We start from the raw sequence: 23,115 nt of genomic DNA, 5'->3' as shown, positions 1-23,115 counted from the left end.
GAGAACTTTCCGTACAAACAGCAGTGGAACCGCTGGGTGACAGACGTCTATTTTATTTGCCTAAGTAATGACAGCTTGCTCTCCATAGCCCTTACATGAGGGTTCCTGTATCTCCACATCCCTGCCAATTCTTGACATCATGCTGATTTATAACTTTTGGCAGTGTAATGAGTGTGAAATGTTATCTTTTTTAAAAATTACATTTCCGATTACTAATGATTTTAAGCACTTCCTGTGCATGCTCAGTTTTTGGTTTTCTGTTTTTTAATTGGCTGTTCATATCATTCACCCATTTCTGTATGTGGTCCTTACCTTTTTCTTGTTGATTTGCAGGTATTGTTTTAAATTCTAGATATTAATCTCTTGTCAGATTTCGACTTTGTAAATATCTTCTCTTACTCTGTTAGCTGCTTATTAACTTTGTCCATAGTGTCATTTCCTAAACAGAAATCCTTAAATTTTATATAATAACAGCCTGGGTGCGGTGGCTCATGCCTGTAATCCCAGCACTTTGGGAGGCTGAGGCGGGTGGATCACTTGAGGTCAGGAGTTTGAGACCAGCCTGGCCAACATGGCAAAACCCTGTCTCTACAAAAAATACAAAAATTAGCCAGATGTGGTGACATGTGCCTGTAATCCCAGCTACTCGGGAGGCTGAGAGGCATGAGAATCACTTGAACCTGGGAGGTGGAGATTGCGTTGAGCCGAGATCGTGCTACTGCACTCCAGCTTGGGCGACAGAGTGAGACTCCATCTCAAAAACAAACAAACAAAAAAGGAAATTGAAAAAGAATGGCCAGGCCAGGTGCAGTGACTGATACCTGTAATCCTAGCACTTTGGGAGGCTGAGGCAGGAGAATTGCTTGAACCGGGACCCGCGAGGCGGAGGTTGCAGTGAGCCGAGATCATGCCACTGCACTCCAGTGTGGGCTACAGAGCAAGACTCTGTCTCAAAAAAAAAAAAAAAAAAAAAAAAAAAAAAAATATATATATATATATATATATATATTTGAAGTATTATCCAATGAGAGAAGGTGTTCCGGAAGACTTCATTTAAATACAGAATCTGAATGGGGGCCCATGTCACACCTGCCATTTTTTCATCTTTGCAGCTGGGCTTGTCTCCTCTTCTCTGCTGGACTCTGCTGTTTCCCACAAGGTGTTCAGAGAGTCTGCCCTGAATCCTACAACCAGGAGATGAGAAGCACAGAGTGACACCAGCAGGAGAACATAAAGATGCGGTGACAGTTGTCCTCCTCCTGCAGAGTCCAGAGCAGTGCACTCCTACCGCTGGTGCCCTAGCTAAGCCTGGGGGCCAGCATGCCCGATGATAGTCTGGGAGTGCTGCAGTCAGGGTCCCCACAATGGGCACCCAGTCTGTGCCCTTGCACTCTGCATGACCGTGGCCATTGTCACCTCAGAGCCCCTAGGTACAGAGCAATTCATCCTACCAGAGCTGCATGTGAGGAAGGACCACGTGAGTCCCGGGAAAGAACTGAGGCCCTGAAGCGGGAGGTGGCCAGGACTGAGACCTGATGCCTGTGTGGAGAATCGTCTGTGGGTGTGAGTGGCACTGTGGGGTCAGTGCCCGGGTTCTGCTGCTCCCCCTCCTCAAAGATCAGGGCCTGAGCAGGGGCTGGCGTGTGTGTGGCACCTGGAACTGCAGGGCCACCACCCATGTGTGAGGCCGTCATGGGGACCTGAACACGGTGTCGTCTGCAGACCCCACCCATCCATTGGCCCCAATTCCTGGCCAGCTTCTGCCAAGGTGAGAGGGTGGAATTTGGAAGGTGGGTGTAAGCTGAAGCCTGTCCCCCAGTGGCTGACATACAGTAGTGACACTCTCTGTGTGGGGGAAAGAAAGAGAGATCAGACTGTTACTGTGTCTATGGACAAAGACGAGGACATAAGAAAGTCCATTTTGATCTGTACTAACAAAAATTCTTCTGCCTTGAGATGCTGTTAATCTGTAACCCTAGACCCAACCCTGTGCTCACAGAAGCATGTGCTGTATTGACTAAAGGTTTAATGGATTTAGGGCTGTGCAGGATGTGCCTTAGTGAAAATGTGTTTGCAGGCAGTATGCTTGGTAAAAGTCATCGCCATTCTCCAGTCTCGAGTACCCAGGGACACAGTGCACTGCGGAAAGCCTCAGGGACCTCTGCCCAAGAAAGCCTGGGTATTGTCCAAGGTTTCTCCCCACTGAGGCGGCCTGAGATATGGCCTCGTGGGAAGGGAAAGACCTGACCGTCCCCCAGCCCGACACCCATAAAGGGTCTGTGCTGAGGAGGATTAGTGAACGAGGAAGGCCTTTTTGCAGTTGATGTAAGAGGAAGGCATCTGTCTCCTGCTCATCCCTGGGAATGGAATGTCTCGGTGTAAAACCTGACCATACATTCTATTTACCGCCTTATGGCTGGCGGCAATACTGCTCTTTACTGCACGGAGATGTTTGTGTAAAGTCAAACGTAAATCTGGCCGACGTGCACATCGAGGCACAGCACCTTTCCTTAAACTTATTTATGACACGGAGTCCTTTGCTCACATGTTTTCCTGCTGACCCTCTCCCCACCACTACCCTGTAGTCCTGCCACATCCCCCTCATCAAGATAGTAGAGAGAGTGATCAATAAATACTGAGGGAACTCCAGAGACCAGTGCCAGTGCGGGTCCTCTGTATGCTGAGCGCAGGTCCCCTGGGCCCACTTTCCTTCCTCTATACTTTGTCTCTGTGTCTTATTTCTTTTCTCAGTCTCCAGCTTTCGAGAAATACCCACAGGTGTGGAGGGGCAGGCCCCCTTCTCTCTGATGCACCCTTGCCCTCACCTAGCTCTCTCATACCTGGGATTCTAAGGGGTCTGCCCCAGGGTTGCATGTCCACTGCCAATCAGAGGTGAGCACATCGATACCTCCTGGATGTGGGGGTTACTGGTGGTCAAGGTCTGGCAGTATGTGGAGGGTCTTCTCAGAGGGGCCATGGGGCCAGGGAATGGGATGGGGCGCTAACTCCACTCTGCACAGGAACTGCAGTCCCCAACCAAGCCCGCCCAAGTATTCCAGGTGCTGTCCACCTCGCATGCACACTGCCAGGCTCCAGGTGGCCTGGCAGAGAGGGATGGCCTGGTGGGCAGCTGAGAAACCAGAATAAAGGGGGCGTGCACTGCCATCCACAGTCTGGCAGCCAGGAGCAGGGAGGCTGTTGCCTGGTGAGCCAGGGGGATTGGGGAAGGGCAGACAGCCCAGTCGGCCTGATTTGCCAGTGAATGAGCTGTGGGCGGAGCTGCTCCTGGCTGAGGGCTGGGGATGGGGCAGTCTGTTTGGACTCCTGGGCTCCAGGCTGCCAGCTGCCTGCCCAGGGTCTGAATGTCCTACTGTGACCTGTTTCCTCACCTGGCCCAGAGGATAGATAGGGAAGGCTTGTGTTGAGGCTTAGGCAGGGTAATCCCAGTCAGCCCTCATTAGCTTGCCTGTCCTCCAGGTCTTTTTGATTTCTTTTTTCTCTTCTTTGTTATGAAACTCTGGAGAATTGTCCTCCAGCATGTCTTCAGCTGGGGAGGTGGGAAGCCTGGACCTTGCCCTTGGTTTCAGGGCCCCTTCTGGGTGCCCCCTCCTCCTAGGGTTTTTAAAAGCATATACTTAGCAACATACCCTGTACCTGAGAGAGCTGCAGAGAACCTCCTGCGTGTCCAAACCAGAACACTTTGTTCCCTGACCCCAGGCCCTCATCACACCCCAAAGCCCAAATACTTTCAGGTGGCCAGCTTCAGACAAGAGTCTGAACTCAATGCTTGTTTTCTGGGGTCTACACAGGCCTGTATGATGGGGCTACCTCATTCTACCCCTGTGCCTCCCCCAATCCATTAGGGACCTGAACTCCAGTGATCCCTAACTGGGAGCAAGTTTCCCCAGGCAAGGAATGCAGCCCTCCCCAGGATGCTGGCCTGGCCATGTCCCAGTGGACATCAGTCCTGGAGCAAGAGGTCCAAGGCAGGGAGTTTCACCCCCCATTTCACCAGGTGTGGTGACCTTTCTGGGTTCCCAGCTTTCAAGATGGGATTTTTACACAGTGGGGGAAACTGAGGTACAGGGCCGGTGAGTGGTAAAGAAAGAAAACCTCTGTGACTAGGAAACATGTCCCTTGCCCAGCACAGCCGCTCCAGGATAGCACCCTTTGGGATGTACCGCTGAGCTGTTCTTGGCACGTGGCATGGCACTGTGGTGGAGGTCAGCAGCTGGTGGAGTTGGGGGTGGGGGTGCTGGCAGGAGCAGGTAATTTTGGACCCACCATGGGGAGGAAGGGGACATTGCCCCTTTCCCCACACCTTGGGCACAGCAGGAATTTTCTTCTCTGATGTGTGTGGGCACCAATGCCTATGTGGGTGTGGGTGCGTCCTCCCCTTTTGTTGATGAAGAATCTTCCTGCAGCCATTGGGTTTCCCTGAATATTTGGAGAAATATCACAGGGCGGCTGTACACCCGCTAATCTCTTGCTGGGAACATCATACTTTACCTACTGGAAATTAGGAGCAATATCACAGACTGGGTGTCAAGCCACTGTCATATTGGAAGTAATATCATGCTCTCCCCCACAAGTTATGGGGAACAATATCACAGGGGGGTGTGTACCTTCTCCGGTAATGGGAGTAGTATCATCATCTCTTCCTTTAGATGACAGGAACAATATCACAGGGTGGGTGTACACCCCATGTGTCTTTGGAAGCAAAGTCATTCTCTCTTCTTCTAGGTTTTACAATTCATATCACAGGCATGGTGTACACCCCCTGTTATATTGGATGGAATCTCATCCTCTTTCAACCTGTATCTTTAGAACAATATCCCATGGGGGCTGTACATCTCTTCAATATTGGTAGTAATGCCATCTTCTCCTTTCCTGGATATCAGAAACAATATCACAGGAGGGGTGTGCACCCCTTGCAGTATTGGTAGTAGTATCACCTCTCCCCTGTGGTTATTGAGGACAAAATCCCAGGGTGGCTGTACGATTCCTACTTTATTGGGAGTAATATCATCCACTCACCCCCTGGATATCAGGAACCATATCACAGAAGAGGTGTCCATCCCCTTCGATATTGTCAGCCATGTCATCTTCTTCCTGCCTGGATATTAGGAACGATACCCCAGGGTTGGGGGCGGTGTACACCCACTGCGATATCGAAAGTAAAATCAGCCTCTTTCCGGTTGGATATTAGGAACTATATCACAGGTGTGTGTGCACCTTCCGGGATATTGGAAGTACTATCAGCCTCCACCCTGCTGCATATTAGGAACAACATATGGGGGGCAGGGTGGTTCCAACCCCTGCAATATTGAGAGCAATATTCTTCTCTTTCCCCTGTACAGTAGGAACTACATCACAGGGGTCTGTATACCTTCTGCGATATTGGGATTAATGTTATCCTCTCCCCCACTGAATGTCAAAAGCAATATCACAGAAGGGTGTACACCCCCTGCGATATGGCCAGTAATATTATCCTCTCTACCTTTGGATACTAGGAACATCATCACTGGGGCTTGTACACTCCCCTGTGATATTGGGCATAATGTTATCTTCTCTTCCCCTGGATATTAGGAACGATATCCCTGGTGGTGGGAGGTGGAGTACATTAAGAACAATATCACTGGGTGGGTGTACACCCCCTGTGATATTGGGTGTAGTATCGTGCTCTCTTCCCTAGGGTATTAAGAATGGTAGCACAGGAGGGGTGTACAGCCACAGCCCCTGTGTTATTGGGAGCAATAGCATCTTCTCCCCCTCTCAATATAAGGAACAACATCCCAGGGTGGGTGTACATCCCCTGCGATATTGGGCGTATTGTCATTGTCTCCCAACGTGGATATTGGGCAGAGTGTCACAGGGGGGTGTACACCTTCTTCAATATTGGGAGTAATATCATCCTCTCCCCGCAGGATTGTAGACAAAATATCGAAGGGGTTTTACAACTCGTGCGATATGAGCAGTAATATCATCCTCTCCCCACCTAGATGTTAGGAACTATATCACAGGCTGCTGCACACTTCTTGCGATATTGGGAGTCATATCATCCTCTCCCATCATGGATATTAAGAACAATATTACAAAGGAAGTGTACACCCCCTGCGATATTGAGAGTAATATTATGCTCTCCCCTTTGGGATATTAGGAACGGCATCGCAGGAGGTGTGTACAACCCCTGCGATATTGGGATAATATCATCCTCTCCCCCTGAATATAAGAAACAATATCACAGGAGGATGTATACCCCCTGTGATATTGGGAGTAATATCATTTTCTCTCCCTCTGGATATTCGGAACAAAATCACAGTGGGTGTGTACACCTCCTGCGATATTCCCACTAGTATCATCGTCTCCCTCCCAGGATATAAGGAGCAATATCACAAGGGGGTGTAAACCCCCTGCGATATTCGGGGTAATATCTTCCACTCCCCCGCTGGCTATTAGGAACAACGTCACAGAAGGGGTATACACCCCCTGCTCTATTGGGAGTGATATCATCCTCTCCATCGCTGGATATTAGGAACAATATCACTAGGGAGTGTACACCTCCTGCAATACTGAGACTAATATCATCCTCTCACCCCCTGGATTTAGGAACCATATCACAGGGATATGTACACCCCCAGCGAAATAGGAAGAAATATCATCCTCTCCACCTTTGGATGTTAGGGACAATATCACAGGGGAGGTCTATGCCCCCTGCGATGTTGGGAGTCATATCATCCTCTCCCACCCAGGATATAAGGAACAAGATGACTGAGGGGTTGTACACCCACTGCAATAGTTTCAATAATGTCATCCTCTACCCCCTGGCTATTAGGAATAACATCATACGGGGTGCACACTTTCTTCAATATTGGGAGTAATATCATCCTCTCCCCCCCAGATATCAGGAACAAGTCTATTATTATTAATATTAATAAATACAATAAAAATTAATAGTAATCATCGATATTAATAATCACAATAAAGACAGTAAAAATTAATACTGGTTTTGGTTTGAGATTTTAAAAATTGTATAGTAAGCAAAATTCAAAAATGACCCAAAAGTCTTCTGGTACCTGCAGATGGGTCTGCTCTTGGTGTAGGAATTTTTTGGGGGGGCGGTTGGGGGACGGAGCCTCACTCAGTTGCCCAGGCTGGAGTACAGTGGCATGATCTCCGCTCACTGCAACCTCCACCTCCCTGGTTCAAGTGACTCTCCTGCCTCAGCCTCCTGAGTAGCTGAGATTACAGGCATGTGCCATCCTGCCCGGCTAATTTTTGTATTTTTAGCAGAGACAGGGTTTCACCATCCCAGCCAGGCCGGTCTCAAACTCCTGACCTCTAGTGATCAGCCTGCCTCGGCCTCCCAAAATGCTAGGATTGCAGGCGTGAGCCACCGTGCCTGGCCGTGGTGCAGGAATATTTCTGAAGTTTCAGGGAAAACATCTCCCCTCACCAGGCCGCATGTGGATTTGTTGATGCCTGTGGCACAGGGAGTCTCTTGATACACCCTAAGGGGGTCATGGAGTCTTCTCCCCTACTGATGGAGAACTGGAAAACACATTTGTCTCAATTTTCTCTCTTCTATTTTTGTCTAGAGTCTGTTTGCAGCAGGGAAGAGGCCTCTGAATGCACTTCTGTGGGTCAATGAGAGATCTAAAGAAATAACTTCAGTCCTCCTGGGCAGACACGATGCCCACCACACCTCCCCTCCTGTTGTAAGTCACAGAGACAGGCCCAGACCATTGGTGGGGGTGCAGAGGGGTCCCTTCCCAGGGGCTGTTGGGCACCTGGAACAGATGCCTGCACCTCCACACACTGGTTCAAGAAGCTCCCTCCCTTCCAGACAGCTGGCCTGACCAGCCAAGCTGAGAATTCTACCCTTCTCAGAAATCCCTGCCACCATTCCTCAGGGCCACTGGACCAGCTCCTTGGCCAACAGTCTCCATGCTGGGCCTTCTCTGCCATGTTTAAAAACACCCCTCCACTATAAACAATGCTGTAATAATTCCAGGACACAATTCCAGAAGAAGGGGTATGGCAGTAGTCACTACAGTGGGGATGGTTAGTTTATCAATGATTTTTTTAGAATTTCTATTACATGTTGATAACAAGAAGCAGACAGATTTTTAGTCAGATGACTTTTTAAAAATTCTCCTCCAGGGCTGGATGCAGTGGCTCATGCCTGTAGTCCCAGCTCTTTGGGAGGCCGAGGCGGGCAGATCACCTGAGGTTGGGAGTTCAAGACCAACCTGACTAACATGGAGAAACCCCGTCCTTACTAAAAATACAAAATTAGCTGGGCGTGGTGGCGCATGCCTGTAATCCCAGCTACTCAGGAGGCTGAGGCAGGAGAATCACTTGGACCCAGGAGGAGGAGATTGTGGTGAGCCGAGATCATGCCATTGCACTCCAGCCTGGGCAACAAGAGCAAAACTCTGTATCAAAGAAAAAAAAAAATCTCAGCTAGGTATGGTGGCTCACACCTGTAATTCCAGTACTTTGGGAGGCTGAGGCAGGTGGATCACCTGATCTCAGGAATTTGAGACCGGCCTGGGCAACATGGTGAAACCCTATGTATACAAAGATTTGCCAGGCATGGTGGTGCGTGTCTGTAGTTCCAGCTACTCGGGAAGCTGAGGTGTCAGATTGCCTGAGCCCAGGAGGCAGAAGTTGCAATAAGCCGAGATCACACCACTGCACTCCAGCCTGGACGACAGAGCCAGACCTGCTCTCTCTCGAAAAAAAAAAAAAAAGACTGTTCGCCCCACCCCAAAACTGCTTTTATATCCCTTTATACGCCTACTCTTTCCTGGTAGATACTGAGAAGAGGAATTACATTTCACTTTTGATAAGCACTGCCATTCACTCCAAACTCCATTCCAAACTTCTTTTTGCCATCTGCCTTCAAGATTCCTTTATTTACTATTTTCTTCATCTTTCCTGGCCTGGCGTCTTCTGACTCTTTCAAAGTTTCTCTCTGTCTTCCTATACTTTGGACAGACTTGTCCACAGATTTCTGAGCTCCCCTCTCATTTCCACCAGGTCAGTGCTTCCACATACATGTGGATGAATCCAACCACTATCTCTCTGTCACCTCCAGACCCCATGTCCACACACTGGACACCTCCATATGAACTTGCATCTCCCTTTACAAACTAAACTCCCCAGAATTGAGCTGGTCACCCCTTTCTCCTCCCTGCCTTTAACTCACTTTGTTCCTGTGTCCTCACCTCAGTTAAGGGCCAGGGCACTGGCCAACTCCTATCCTCAGCCACCTCCACCTTGGCCAGCATCTTCACAGCCCTGCCCCACCATCCTGACTTGTCTGGGACTTACCTTTTGTACAGCCAAAAAAGAGAGACAAAAAGGACGCAATTCTCCACCCTCATAGGCACCCCCTAACCCAGGTCACTTTCCCTCCTTCCTAGGTCACCCATGCGATGTCCGGGCCAACTCCCTGCCCTAGACTTGCCTGAGAACTTGCTTCCATTGCCCCAGCCGCATCCAGAGCTTCCTTCCACATCGCACATCTGATGGCACCCCAGGTCCTCTTCATCAGACATGGAGGCCTCACGGTCCCCTCCGCTTTCCTCCCCAGCATAGTCTCTCTCTACCCTCTCCTCCAGCTCCAAGGCTCCCAAAGTTATGGCCCCATCCGGTCTCCTCTCCAAGATTTCACACTCTTGTGGCCCCCGACCTACAACAGCCTCCCGACTCTCTTGTCAGCTCCTACTCAAGCTTCCCGCCTCCCTTAAACACGGCTGTCTCTAGGGAGCCCTCCCAGGCCGGCCCCACCCGACCAGGGTGTTAGGTTTTGAAGCTAAGGCAAGGGTTAAAGAAACAGAGAGAGAGAGAGAGAGAGAGAGAGAGAGAGAGAGAAGAGGCTCTACAGCAAACACAGGCATATTGCATAAACCTACGGAGGTAGAGGACCAGCTTAATGCCAGAGCCCACGAGGCTTACAGGTTGGGGCACTTTTGGTATGGGTGGGAGGGCTGTGTGCAATATGGCCGTTTTCCGGCAGAGTGTGATAGTGATGGTCTTTGGATCTTTGCGCAGCACGGTGTATAGGGATGTTCCTTCAGCTGGGCCTTTGCCGGGTAGGGTATGATAAGAATGTTCCTGTGCCTTGTGGTCAGGAGGTTAGGCGGGATGTTTCTCGTGGCCAGGACCCCATGGAATGTTTCCCTTTGACCAGGGTCTGAGAAATGGCAGGAGGCTTACAAAATAGTGCAGTTTGGACTAACACACGGCAGTAGGTTGAGAAACAAATGCAAGTGAATGGCCACCTTGGGGAGGTCGGTGAGGGACGTTGGAGAGAGGCTGGGGATCCTTGGGGAGGAGGCTGGGAGTAGTTAGGCAATGGCTGGGAGCCGTTGGGAGTTGACTGGGGACCGCTAGGGACTGGCCGGGTACAATTGGGGGCACAGGTGGTCACTGTGCTCACTGAGGGGAAGCCACAAGCGCGTACAAGGTGGGACACTCGGGACAACTGGGACAAGAAGGTGGGGGCCAAAGAATAGGGGGCCAGACTTAGTCCCCATCAGGCACCCAAGGGATGAGGAGGAATCCGACTGGAGACCCCCAACCACTCGCCCTTCCGCGGATTCAGCCAGTGGGTGGCAGAGGCCCAGGCTGAGTGAGAGCCGCATCGCCCGGGTGCAGCCTCCTGCTTCGGCCCCTCTGCGATCCGTGGGGTGAGAGCGCCGCGCAGGCTGGTCCTGCTGCGCTGCGTAGAACACGTAGAGTCCTTGGGAGAGTCTGGCCCCCGCGGGGCTCAGCTTGAGTCCCGGGCCGTGACTGCTCAGAACAAGGAGGCCCTCGCCGGCGGGCCGCTGCGTCTGCAGGAGGATCCTGGGATGCTGGACTGGATACAGTTTCCTGTCTTTCTGTGGCTGTTTCCGGACCTGTTTGAGCGCAGGCTACAAATTTAGAGGTCGCGGAGGACCTGGGCAGGGAGCGTCTCTGACTTCCCACAGCTCTGCTTTCTCCGCTCGCTCACTGGCGGGGAACTGCGGTCCACGTGGCCTCTCTCCACACTCTGCTTTCTTCCTGAAGTCCAGACCTCCATCACCTGTGCCATTCAATATCAGGAAATCCCATTTTGTGATTGCCTTTTGTCTTTTCTCATTCCCGGCATGGAGCAGATTGTTGCCCATTATTTGCTTAGGCTTTCCTTTATCCACACTCTTGAATAAACCCTCCCATCCTAATGCTGGGCTTGAACAGATGACTTGCTTTGGTCAAGGCAAAGGTAACAAGAGGAAACTTGAAGATTGCATGCTGCTCCTGGAAGCCTGACTCCATATGAGCATGCCGTGACTATGCTGATAGATGACATGGCCCAGCACCCCTAAAGACCACTGAGAGAGAGGCCATGGGGATCAGCCAGCTCCCAGCCAACCTGACCCCAGGCATATGAGTAAGTCCAGATCAGCTAAACCTGGTAGAATCTTTAACTAAATAAGTGCTGTTGATTTGAGGGAGACTGTTATATAGCAGATCATTTACGTGCTACCCAAAACTTAAGATCAAATCTCTTTTCTTTGTTCTCCCTCTACCCCTACCCATATCTCTCTTTTTGCTATTCTTTAATTTTTTACTATTATTATTATAGAGATAGGGTCTCCCTATGTTGCCCAGGCTGGTCTTGAACTCCTGGGCTCAAGTGACCTGCCTGCCTTGGCTTCCCAAAGTGCTGGAATTACAAGTATGAGCCATTGCACCCAGCCAGTACCTCTGTCTCTGTCTTGACCCTGTTACTCTGAACACCAAGCCTGGAGGAGGCCCAGTAAGGTTTCTAAAGAAGTATTTCCCAACATTTTTCACATAGACCCCCTGCATCAGAATTGCCTGGAGAACTTTTTGGAAATACTGAATCCTGGGAATTCAGGGAATCTTTGGAAACGTAGTATGAGAAACTTCGATTTGACCAGTCCCATTGTCTGGAGAACACGTTTTAACAGTTCTCCTTCCTCATTTAAAGTTGTTGCAGTTGTTGCCCCAGTCCCTTGGCACCATCCAGACAGTGACCTAAGAAGATAACCCTGGGGAATCTGGAGGCCGTCATCAACACAGCATGCTCTGATGAGAGCTGGGAAAGTCCGTCTTCCCATCTCCTCCCGTTCTCAGGTTTAAGCCACTCCAGGGCTGACTCACAGAACCAACCTTCTCTCCAGTTGATCCTCACGACACAGGAACTTCTGAAGCCTGAAAATGATGCTAGAGGAACAATCAAGGTAAGGTCTTGAGAAATGCTCTTTCCATGCTTGTCTTTGCATTCAGATATTAACTAAAGGGAAATGAATTTTACAATAGTTCCCCCTCTGCAGTGCTCCAGAGCTTGTTCTTCTAAGAAAAAAGGCTCAGGACTCAGGCCCTGAAAAGAATAAAATCGACTTTCTCACCACCTTATATTTCTCACCACCGCACCTCCCTCCTCTACAAAGTGAGCTCCTTCGAGAGAACTTAGCCTAGGACTTTCTGTCCCTGCTTTACCTCACATGGACTCTTCCCAGTACTGGTTAAGGATGAGTGCTAAAAAGACCTTGCAGCTCCACAGCCAAGACCCCACAGGCTATGTGCTTATGGTTGGAACACCAAGGACAAAGGGCTGACCTCAATGACTTCTAACAAAGATTATATGAGCCTGTGAAGGTCCTGTGATGTCCTGACCCTCAAAATCCAACTCCTGTGTAGGGTTTCTCTACATCAAACTTAGATTAGTCAGTCGTGTTCACTTTAAGCGAGAGCTTTTCTGCCAAAGGCCTTGACAGACACCACTGGGCTGTGTCCTTAACCACTAAGATTTAGCCACAACTAAGGTGGCACAAGGCAGCTACTTAAACCCCCACAAGTTGCATACAAAGACATAAAAACAAGCAAGGAAAATAGAATTATGATGAAGGCCTGGTTGTGGTGATGGCCACAGGTCATGGAGGACCAGGGACCACGCTTTTTGGTTTTTAGTTTACTGAGACAGCATCTCACTGTTACCCAGACTGGTGTGCAATGGCACGATCTTGGCTCACTGAAACCTCCATCTCCTGGGCTCAAGTGATCCTCCTGCCCTAAACTCCAGAGTTGCTGAGACTACAGGCACACACCACCACACTGAGCTAAGTTAAAAATTTTTTTTTTGTAGAGACGAAGTCTCATTATATCACCCAAGCTGGTCTTGCACTCATGGCCTCAAGCTATCTTCGTGCCTCAGTCTCCCAAAGTGCTGGGATTACAGGTATGAGCCATCCTGCCCAGCCTAGGGATAGGCCCATTTTTAAATCATCCATGGATGTCCCAAGGCTAAATGTCTTAAGCCTGCCGGTCCCAGTCCTGTGTCTGCATGAAAGGAGAAGCCTTTGCTGTCTATTTCTTCAAGCAGTTACAAGTTCCTTTTTCCTTTGAGTATTAAGTATTCCCCAAAGCTATTCTGTTCTGCTAAATTCCTCCACACTTACTTTTTTTTTTTTTTTTTCCCCTAGCAACGACTTGGACCTTGAGATTTCATCGTGTTTGAAGGCTCTCTGCTTGGTAATATTTATGAGACCATTATTTCACAGACAGACAACCTTCTTTTAGGTTTTATTAGACAATATTAAGTCCAGATAAGAGACCAACAGAGGATTTGAGAATGAAATCTGAATTCTGAGAGTATTACTACTGTTTCTTGAGAAGGAAGAGGAGAAAGGAAGGAAACATTCATTACGTGCCTGCCACATGCTACACCTTGTGCTCAGTCATTTCAGAAAGATGTCCTTTATCCTTGAACAAGATCAGGTACACATTATCATCTCTGTACATGTGTGAACATGGACAAGAAATGTATTTGTTTCCTTGTTTGAGATGATTACCAATGGGTGCCAGAGGGCCTATAGGTGATTTTAATTAAATTGCTTCAAAGTACTTCTCGTTCTTCAAGCAAGAAGACCACTGGATTCTATCCAGGTTTTAGCTACCCAGCTTGGGGTGGACTGAGGTTGACCAAAGGATAAAAGCTGCAAAATATAGCAAACTCACCTAGTGACTTTCTCCTTATAGGACTCAACTCTCCTCTAGAAACCACCTTCTTTTGTTTTCTCCTCACTATCATCCAACAATCGTTTGTATATTTCTCCCAGAGTTTTTAGTGGTTGTCCATGAGAGGATGTGTCTGAAAGAAGCTACCTGACCACTACAAAAGTAGTTCCAATTTCTTAGCAAAGTTTGAGGAAATACAGGTGAAGTTTCATGACTGACTCAGAAAGTAAAGGCTGCACTTGGGCCAGGAGTGGTGGCTCACGCCTGTAATCCCAGCACTCTGGGAGGCCAAGGTGGGCAGATCACCTGAGGTCAGGAGTTCAAGACCAGCCTGACCAACATGGTGAAACCGCATCTCTACTAAAAATTAGCCAGGCATGGTGGCACACACCTGTAATCCCAGCTACTTGGGAGGCTGAGGCAGGAGAATTGCTCCAACTCGGGAGGGAGAGGTTACAGTAAGCCAAGATCACACCACTGCACTCCAGCTTGGGCGACAGAGTAAGACACTGTCTAAAAAAAAAAAAAAAAAAAAAAAAGGGTGTACTTGAACAGTAATGTTGCCCTTTAGGTGATCAACTCAGGAAGGTATACATGAATTCTAGGAATGCTGCCATTGCTCAAAACATGTTTGGAACTCCTTGCTGGAAACTACCTTTGGAGTCAGCAGCCTCATTCCTATAGAGTCAGTTTCCATTTTCCACTTCAAAGGGTAAATGGTGTTAATGCAGTTTGGCTGTGCCTTTATTCATCTTCATGAAACAACAAATGCATTTCTGTTTGTCTTCTCTTCAAATTACAGAGTAAGTTCCTGGAGGATGGGGAAAGTTTCTAGTTATCTGTCAAATCCCACATTCTTGGCCTAACGCAAGGCACATGGTCAGTTTTCAGCAAATATTTGTTGAATAGTAAAATTACAAGGCATAAGAGTTTACTGTATTTTTGTTTTTGTGGTAAATATGTCAGGCAGTAGCTTTTTTATTTGATTATTGCATGCATAGACTATTGCTAGCAGAAGGGACCTTAACAACTCCTAGAATAACTTTCCAGTTTATGGAGAAAAGCTTTCTGGCAAGTCAAACCTTGAAGCTTCTTCCTGAATATACAAATCAAAGCAGGTTAGCAATTGTTCTTTACCTAACTGAAATGAACATAAAGGACATTGTACTGCAATTTTTCACTGATCAGATTGTCAAAGAATGATAATTATTATGAGTGACAATAAATCCAAATCTGCAGTCTCTTTTATTGCTACTAAAAATTCAATTTAGGGAAATTTAATGTTTTTATTTTAACATCATAAAATGTTCCCTGCCATGTGATTCAGTTAGCCACAAGGATGTTCATGACAGCCATGTTTATAACAGTAGAAATTTTATAAAATATTAAAACTAGGAAAATAGATATATAAACTATTTTACAGCCACTTAATACCTTACTGTGTAGCTAATGTACACAATTGTTATAAAAGCTTATTGTAAATTCTAAGAGAATTTACAGAAATGCTTATTGTAAATTCCAAGAGAATTTAGAGAAATGCTTATTGTAAATTCTAAGAGAATTTAGAGAAATGCTTATTGTAAATTCTAAGGAGAAAGCTAGTTGGCTATATATTGTGTATATAATTAGTTACTTTTGCCTAATTACATTACCTGATAAGTTCAGTGCTATGATATAGAGGAGTGGTGATAGTGGGTATCCATGTCTTGTTTCTGACTTTAGTGAAAATGCCTCTAGAATTTTTCCATCGTATCTGTTATCTATTGCTCAGTAACAAACTCCCCGAAAGCTAAGTTGATTAAAACAAAAACAATTATTTGTTTTGCTCACAAATAAGCACAGAGTTTGACAGGAATGACCTGCATCTGTTCCAGATGGCAACAGCTGAGATGGCTCCAGCTGGGGTGAACAATCCACTTTCAATACGGGTTATCCTCTTGGCTGGCAAGTTAGTGCTGGGTGTTGGCTGGGAGTTCAGCTGGTCTGGGGCTGGGGACTGGGGACTTTGGTTCTTCTCCATACGGGCCTCTCCCCAGCTGCTCGGGCTTCCTCACTGGAAGATGGCTGAGTTTCAAGAGCAAATGTCCCAAGGGACCCAGACAAAAGGGAATGGCATGTTTATGGCATATCTTTGAAAAACACATAGCATCACTTCCATTGCATCTTATTACTTGAGAAACTTCTACCAAGGCTGAAAGGGAGGGAACATATATTCCCCCCATGGGATAGTGACAATGTCATGTTAAGATAAACATGTAGAATGAGAGACATTTGTGGTCCTAAAGTTGACATTTTAAACTCTCTCATTAACAAAGACCTCAAAACACTTTATCTTTCACATAACCTCCATACCCATTTTTAAATTATTATTATTATTATTAGAGGCAGGGTTTTGCTACACTGCCCAGGCTGGTCTTGAACTCCTGGGCTCAAGAGATTTTCCTGCTCTGCTCTCCCAAAGTGCTGGAGTTACAGGCATGAGCCACCATACTCAGCCTACACTCTTTGTAAATATTTTGTTGATTGCTTTTATCTTGCTTTTTACCCCATATATTAGAAATCTTGTTACTGATTTATACAGTCTAATGTTTGCCACCACCAAGGAATATATCTCTAAAGAATATAGCTAGGCCGGGTGCAGTGGCTCACTCACACCTATAATCCCAACACTTTGGGAGGCTGAGGCAGGTGAATCACCTGATGTAAGGAGTTTGAGACTAGCCTGGCCATCATGGCGAAATCCTGTCTCTACTAAAAATACAAAACTCAGCCAGGCATGGTGGTGCACACCTGTAGTTCTAGTCATTCGGGAGGCTGAGGCAGAAGAACTGCTTGAACCTGGGAGGCGAAGGTTGCAGTAAGCTGAGATTGCACCACTGCACTCCAGCCTGGGCAACAGAACAAGATTCTATCTCAAAAAATAGATATAGATATAGATATAGATATATAGATATAGCTTACCTTTGCTTGTTTTTGAACTTTTTACAAATGGAATCACATATTGGGAATAATATTCTATCACACTTATTTTGCCCAAATTTGTAAGATTCATACATGTCATTGCATGTAGCCATGATATGTTTAATTTTATCACTGCTCGGCACTTTGTGGTATAAATACACAACAGTTCATCAACTGTACTGTAGATGGACCCGGAGTCACTTCCAAGTTAGCCAATTAGAATTCTTGTCCACATATCCTAGTGCAAATGTGCATGATTTTCTTTAGTGTATACCTTCAAGAGCAATAATGCAGATGCTTATGTTACTAAATAATGTCAAACTGTACCAATTTATACTCCCACCACCTAGTATAAGAGTTCCTGTTCCAAATCCTTGTTACCATAATCTGATTTTGCCAGACTTTTTTCTTTTTTTTTTTTTTTGAGATGATGTCTTGCTCTGTTGCCCAGGCTGGAGTGCAGTGGTGCGATGTCAGCTCATTGCAACCTCAGTCTCCCAGGTTCAAGTGATTCTCCTGCCTTAGTCTCCCGAGTAGATGGGATTACAGGTGCCTGCCACCACACTCAGGTAATTTTGGTATGTTTATGTAGAGATGGAGTTTTGTCATGTTGGCCAGGCTGGGACTTTTTTCTTGTTTATGGTAGGTTTGGAATGGAAAACAACTCCTTTAACCCTACCTTAATCTCACCTTAATGCATGCTACCTTTCCAAAGGGCAAGCGTGTTATCTCCTTTGGAGTCTGCCCCTTCAGATACACTGCTTGAGGTGGGTAAACAGTGTTTGGTTCTGTATATGGCAGACCAACACAGAAAATCCCTGCATCAGCACAATTCTAGGTCCTTTCACTTCTGCTTGTAGGCTGGCCAGATCTAGCCAGAGTTCTTGTCTCTCATAGGACTGTGCTTAAAGCAGCCAAGAGTCACACAGACCGTCAGTCTGGATCTCTCCTACCATTTTCCGAATGCCACAGATTTGATCAAATTTTGGTCTACCCTCCAAAGCAACGCAATCTCCAAAACCTGACCAATATTTTACCACCATGTAATGTGAGGCACCAGCTTTTCAGCCTGTGCCCAGTGAAAAATCACAGGCTCTCTTAGTATGGAAGAAGGGAGGATGAACATTGGTGTTCAATAGATAAGACTGAGAAATCCTCATAAACATTGGTGTTCATTCTGGCCACAGCTTTCTTTTGCCTTCACTTTCTTTTTACCTTACTAACTTTTGTTTTTTGGAAAAGTCATTATTTTGTCCTAATTCTTGAATGACAGAGCCAGTTAGCCATTCATTTTTCTCATTCTACTGTCCCCTAGCTGTCACTGTTGATGGGGAACAGTTAGGTGTCCTTTTTCTCCTTGGCTTCTTTCAATAACACTTTTGGTTTTGGCATTTTCAGGATTCTTTAACAATGTAAATAAGAATGGGTTTTTAAAAATCGTTCCACTTAGTATACATTGGAATTCCTGAATTTGTAGATTCATGAGAATTTCAGATCATATCTATTTGCAGATTCATAAGAATTTCTCAGTCATATCATTTGATACTGACTTCTTTATTCTCTCTTCTCTCTCTCTGGAACTCCAATTAGACAGTCTGACTCTCTAATTTTACTCTCTCTGTATCTCCTCTTTTGTATTTTCTTTCCTCTTCTCTTTGTTCTCCTTATGAATAATTTTTTTCATATATTTTTTCTAATTCATCAAACCTTTCTACAACAGTGTCTTATTATTTTGTCTGCTCATTGAGTTTTAAATTGCAATGATCATGTTCTTTATTTCTAAATGGCAAAAGCACAGTGTCAATAACTAGACATTGTCTTAAAAAGGCAACTTATTTAAAAGAAATATATCTATATGAAATGATATATGGTAATACCAAAAAATAAATTCCCTATAAGGAATTTTGAAACAAATGTCAAACTAGCCCATTCATTTCTTCAGGCTTGATGACCTGTGCAGGGTCTTGTATGCCACCATGATGGTCTAAGGGACTACTTTCTGAAGCTAAAGACTGTACCTTTCTTTTGCAAATCATAAATGGAAGACGCCCCTTGGGTTGAGATAAGAGTATTGGATGGAAGAAAATGCAGAGCTGAGTCACTGAGGAGAGGTGGTAAGCGGGGACATGATGATGCACACTTCTGGCAATGTCGAGTGCTCTTTGCACCAGTGTGAACCGAGCTAGCCAGTCGTGGAGAGGGGAGAGTGCTTCTTGGACCATTGTCTCTCAGTGAGAGTGCAGCAGGAGGTAGAATTGGGGTAGATGTATGTGCAGTTATAGCTTTCTCCTTGTCCCCAACTCATTTCCAAAAATATCTATAGGAGAGAAGAGAGAAAACTTAGGTGAGTTTTCAATGGGTTGGGCAATGGAGATGTGCACCACTCACATAGCATGGACTCCAAGAGACTTCATGGCCTCTGGTACAGGCCTCCAACTCCCCATGAGAATGGAACGTTTTGATGAGGCTCTACTTGGTGTGAGGCTGGACTGAGACCTCTTCTCTCTGGAGGGGTTTCTTTGCTGTCATTCTCTCCAGTGATCTTCTCCATTTGTCTTCTGTTTCTATTGGCTGATGCCTGTGATTCTTGCTTTAGACAAAAGCTTTCCTCATGTTTCCATCATCCTCACTTCTGTTTCCATAGTAAATAAATGGTTCACTTGTTATCTGCCTCTTCAGATAACTGCCACAAGGTCACAGGCTTTGTCTTCATTTACTGCTCTATCCCCATTGCTCGTAATAATGCCTGGTCCACAGTAAGTGCTTAATAAATATTTGCTGAATGTTGAGTTATTATTTTACTTGAGATTCTTTGCAAAGTAGAATTGGCTAATTCTGGCACTATTCCTAAGAGAAGCCTGCTGAACTTAGCATCTTCAGAAGTGCAGCGTTTCCTGCCCTATTAAACAAATAGAATGTTTTACCTGTAGGTTTAAAGCAGGTTTTTCATGGATGGAGTTTAGCAGTCTCATCCCTGCCTTGCAGAAAAGCTCTGGATTGCTCAGGCTGGGTCAGAAACCCCATGGAGATAGTGACATTTACCACTGGTTATCGTGTTATTTAGAATATGAATGAGGTTGAGCTTTTCCAACAGGAGCCTTAATAATAGTTTCCCAAAAGGGAACAATTTAAAATGTCTCAATTACCTACAAATAAATTTACCAAAGAATGTGCAAAACTTCTACAGGAAAAATTATAAAACCTTATTGAGGGACATAAAAATGAGAAAATGGAGGAACATACAGACTGCTCATGTGTTGAAAAACTCAGTAGTGTAGATCAGTCAGTATTACTCTATAGAATCAATGTAATCTCAACAGGCTTTATAATGGAACTGGACTAACTGACTGGAGTTGGCTTGAAAATATATATGACGGCCGGGCGCGGTGGCTCAAGCCTGTAATCCCAGCACTTTGGGAGGCCGAGATGGGCGGATCACAAGGTCAGGAGATCGAGACCATCCTGGCTAACATGGTGAAACCCCGTCTCTACTAAAAAAATACAAAAAACTAGCCGGGCGAGGTGGCGGGCGCCTGTAGTCCCAGCTACTCGGGAGGCTGAGGCAGGAGAATGGCGTAAACCCGGGAGGTGGAGCTTGCAGTGAGCTGAGATCCGGCCACTGCACTCCAGCCTGGGTGATAGAGCGAGACTCCGTCTCAAAAAAAAAAAAAAAAAAAAAAAAAAAAAAAAAAGAAAATATATATGACAATGCAAAAGCATCAATAATAGCCAAGACTCTCTTGGAGGAAAGGATGAAGATAGGTGGATTGCCCTACTTGATACCACAATAGATTATAGAGTTCTAGTAAATAGGCTAGTGTGGCATTGACTCAGGGACACTCATAGAGCAGGGAGAAAAATGGAGAGGTCAGGATCAGACTGCATAGATGGACCTGATTTTTGAGAAGCAGCAGTTCTGAACAGTGAAGACAGTGTTTTCAACAGAAAGTCCTAAGGGCTATGGCTATGTTTTTGTAGGATTTTATATGCGATTGTGAAACCATTTGACGTTATCTGGTGAAATTAGAGTTTAAAACCGACAGGGGAAAACTTTGCACAAGGATCTATCAAAAATGTTCCAAATGGTGGGCCACAGTGGCTCATGCCTATAATCCCAAACTGAAACAGAAAGGTCACTTGAGCTCAGGAGTTCAAAACAAGCCTGGGCAATATAGTGAGCCCTCCTCCTCTCCACAAAAAAAAATTTTTTAAATTGGCTGAGCATGGTGACACGCACCTGTAATCCCAGCTACTTGAAAGACTGAGGTAGGAGGATCGTTTTAGCCCAGTAGGTAAAGGCTGCAGTGAGCCATGATCGCACCACTGCACTCCAGCCTGGGCGACAGAGACTCTGTCTCAAAAAAGAAAGAAAAAGCAGTGACAACATTGAAGGAAAGAAGCTGTGCTAAGATTCCATTTATGGGAAGTTCAAAAATAGGAAAATTAAATAATTCATGATTAAAAGCACATACATAAGTGGGGAAACAATAACGTCAACCAGGGTATCATGGGAGCAGGAGCTCTCTGACCTCAGAGAGGAGCAGGGAGGGACACACAGATGCTTTCTCTGGTCCTGGCACTTTTCCCTTTCATAACCTGCATCACAGTTGCAGAGGCTTTAACTTGATTCTTACTCTTCAAGAATGCATGGATATGTCTCTTAAACTATCTGCATGTATGATCCATTTTACATAAAAATTATTTTTAAAGTAAGTACTAAGGAAAGACAATGCGATGCATACAACAGTATTCGCTACATGCCAAACCCAGACTAATTGCTCTGCAGGACCTCAGTGAATCACAGCAGCCCACAATCATCCCATTTGATGGTGAGGCCACTTGGGCTAGGGACATAGTCCCTTGCCCAGAACCACACACGAGGAGTGGCCCAAGCAGGACTGTTATCACCCAAGTATGTCCAATTCTAAAGCCCACACTATCCACCTCACTATGCAGCCCATCATGTCAATGATGACAGTGGGCCAGTCCCTTCACAGAACAACTGGTTATGCGAAGGTCTCCTTGGTGTTGGGCCATGGCACAGACCCGACCCGTCCCACCCACTGACACACCAGGAGACTACACCCAAGCTGACCTCAGGGAGTGCAGTGCATTCTCAAAACACTATATGAAGCTGGTGTCTTTGACCAAGCAGGGAACTTGATCAAACACCCAAGTTGAGAGCAGGTGATGTGGCCACCTGTTAATTGTGCTGATGTGCTCCTGAACAAGCAAGAGTGGGCACCTTGAATCCTGTTGGGAGCTTCAGGTTTGCCAAATGAAACTTACCTCTCCCACTTTTTTTGAATATTCATTAAATCTCTTACTTTTTTTTTTTTTTTTGGTCAGTTTTGCTCTGTTGCCTAGGCTGGAGTGTGGTGGCACTCACAACTCACTGCTGCCTCCAACTCCTGGGCCCAAGTGATCCTCCTGCCTCAGGCCCCCAAGTAGCTGGGACTACAGGTGCACTACCACACCTGGCTAATTTTTAAATTTTTTTGTAGACATGGGGTCTCGTTATGTTGCCCAATCTGGTCTTAAACACCAGGCCTCAAGTGATCCTCTTACCTCAGCCTCCCAAAGTGCTGGGATTACAAGCATGAGCCACTGCACTCAGCCTCAGATTTATTTTATTTTATTTTATTTATTTATTTTTGAGACAGAGTTTTGCTCTGTTGCCCAGACTGGGGTGCAATGACAGGATTTCGGCTCCGTGCAAACTCCGCCACCCAGGTTCAAGCGATTCTCCTGCCTCAGCTTCCCGAGTAGTTGGGATTACAGGAACCCGCAGCCGCCACCACACCTGGCTAATTTTTTTTTTTAGTAGAGATGGGGTTTCTCCATTTTGGCCAGGCTGGTCTCGAACTCCGGACCTCAGGTGACCCGCCTGCATCAGTCTCCCAAAGTGCTGAGATTACAGGTGTGAGCCACCTGGCCCTCAGATTTATTAACTTTTTCTTTTTTTTTTTTTTTTTTTTTGAGGCGGAGTCTCGCTCTGTCGCCCAGGCTGGAGTGCAGTGGCGCGATCTCGGCTCACTGCAAGCTCCGCCTCCCGGGTTCCCGCCATTCTCCTGCCTCAGCCTCCCGAGTAGCTGGGACTACAGGCGCCGCCACCACGCCCGGCTAATTTTTTTG

The sequence above is a fragment of the Macaca thibetana genome, chromosome 2 (genome assembly GCF_024542745.1).
Source record: "Macaca thibetana thibetana isolate TM-01 chromosome 2, ASM2454274v1, whole genome shotgun sequence".
Taxonomy (NCBI): domain Eukaryota; kingdom Metazoa; phylum Chordata; class Mammalia; order Primates; family Cercopithecidae; genus Macaca; species Macaca thibetana.
The sequence above is the reverse complement of the archived record's forward strand: the minus strand, read 5'-3'. Positions refer to the sequence as shown.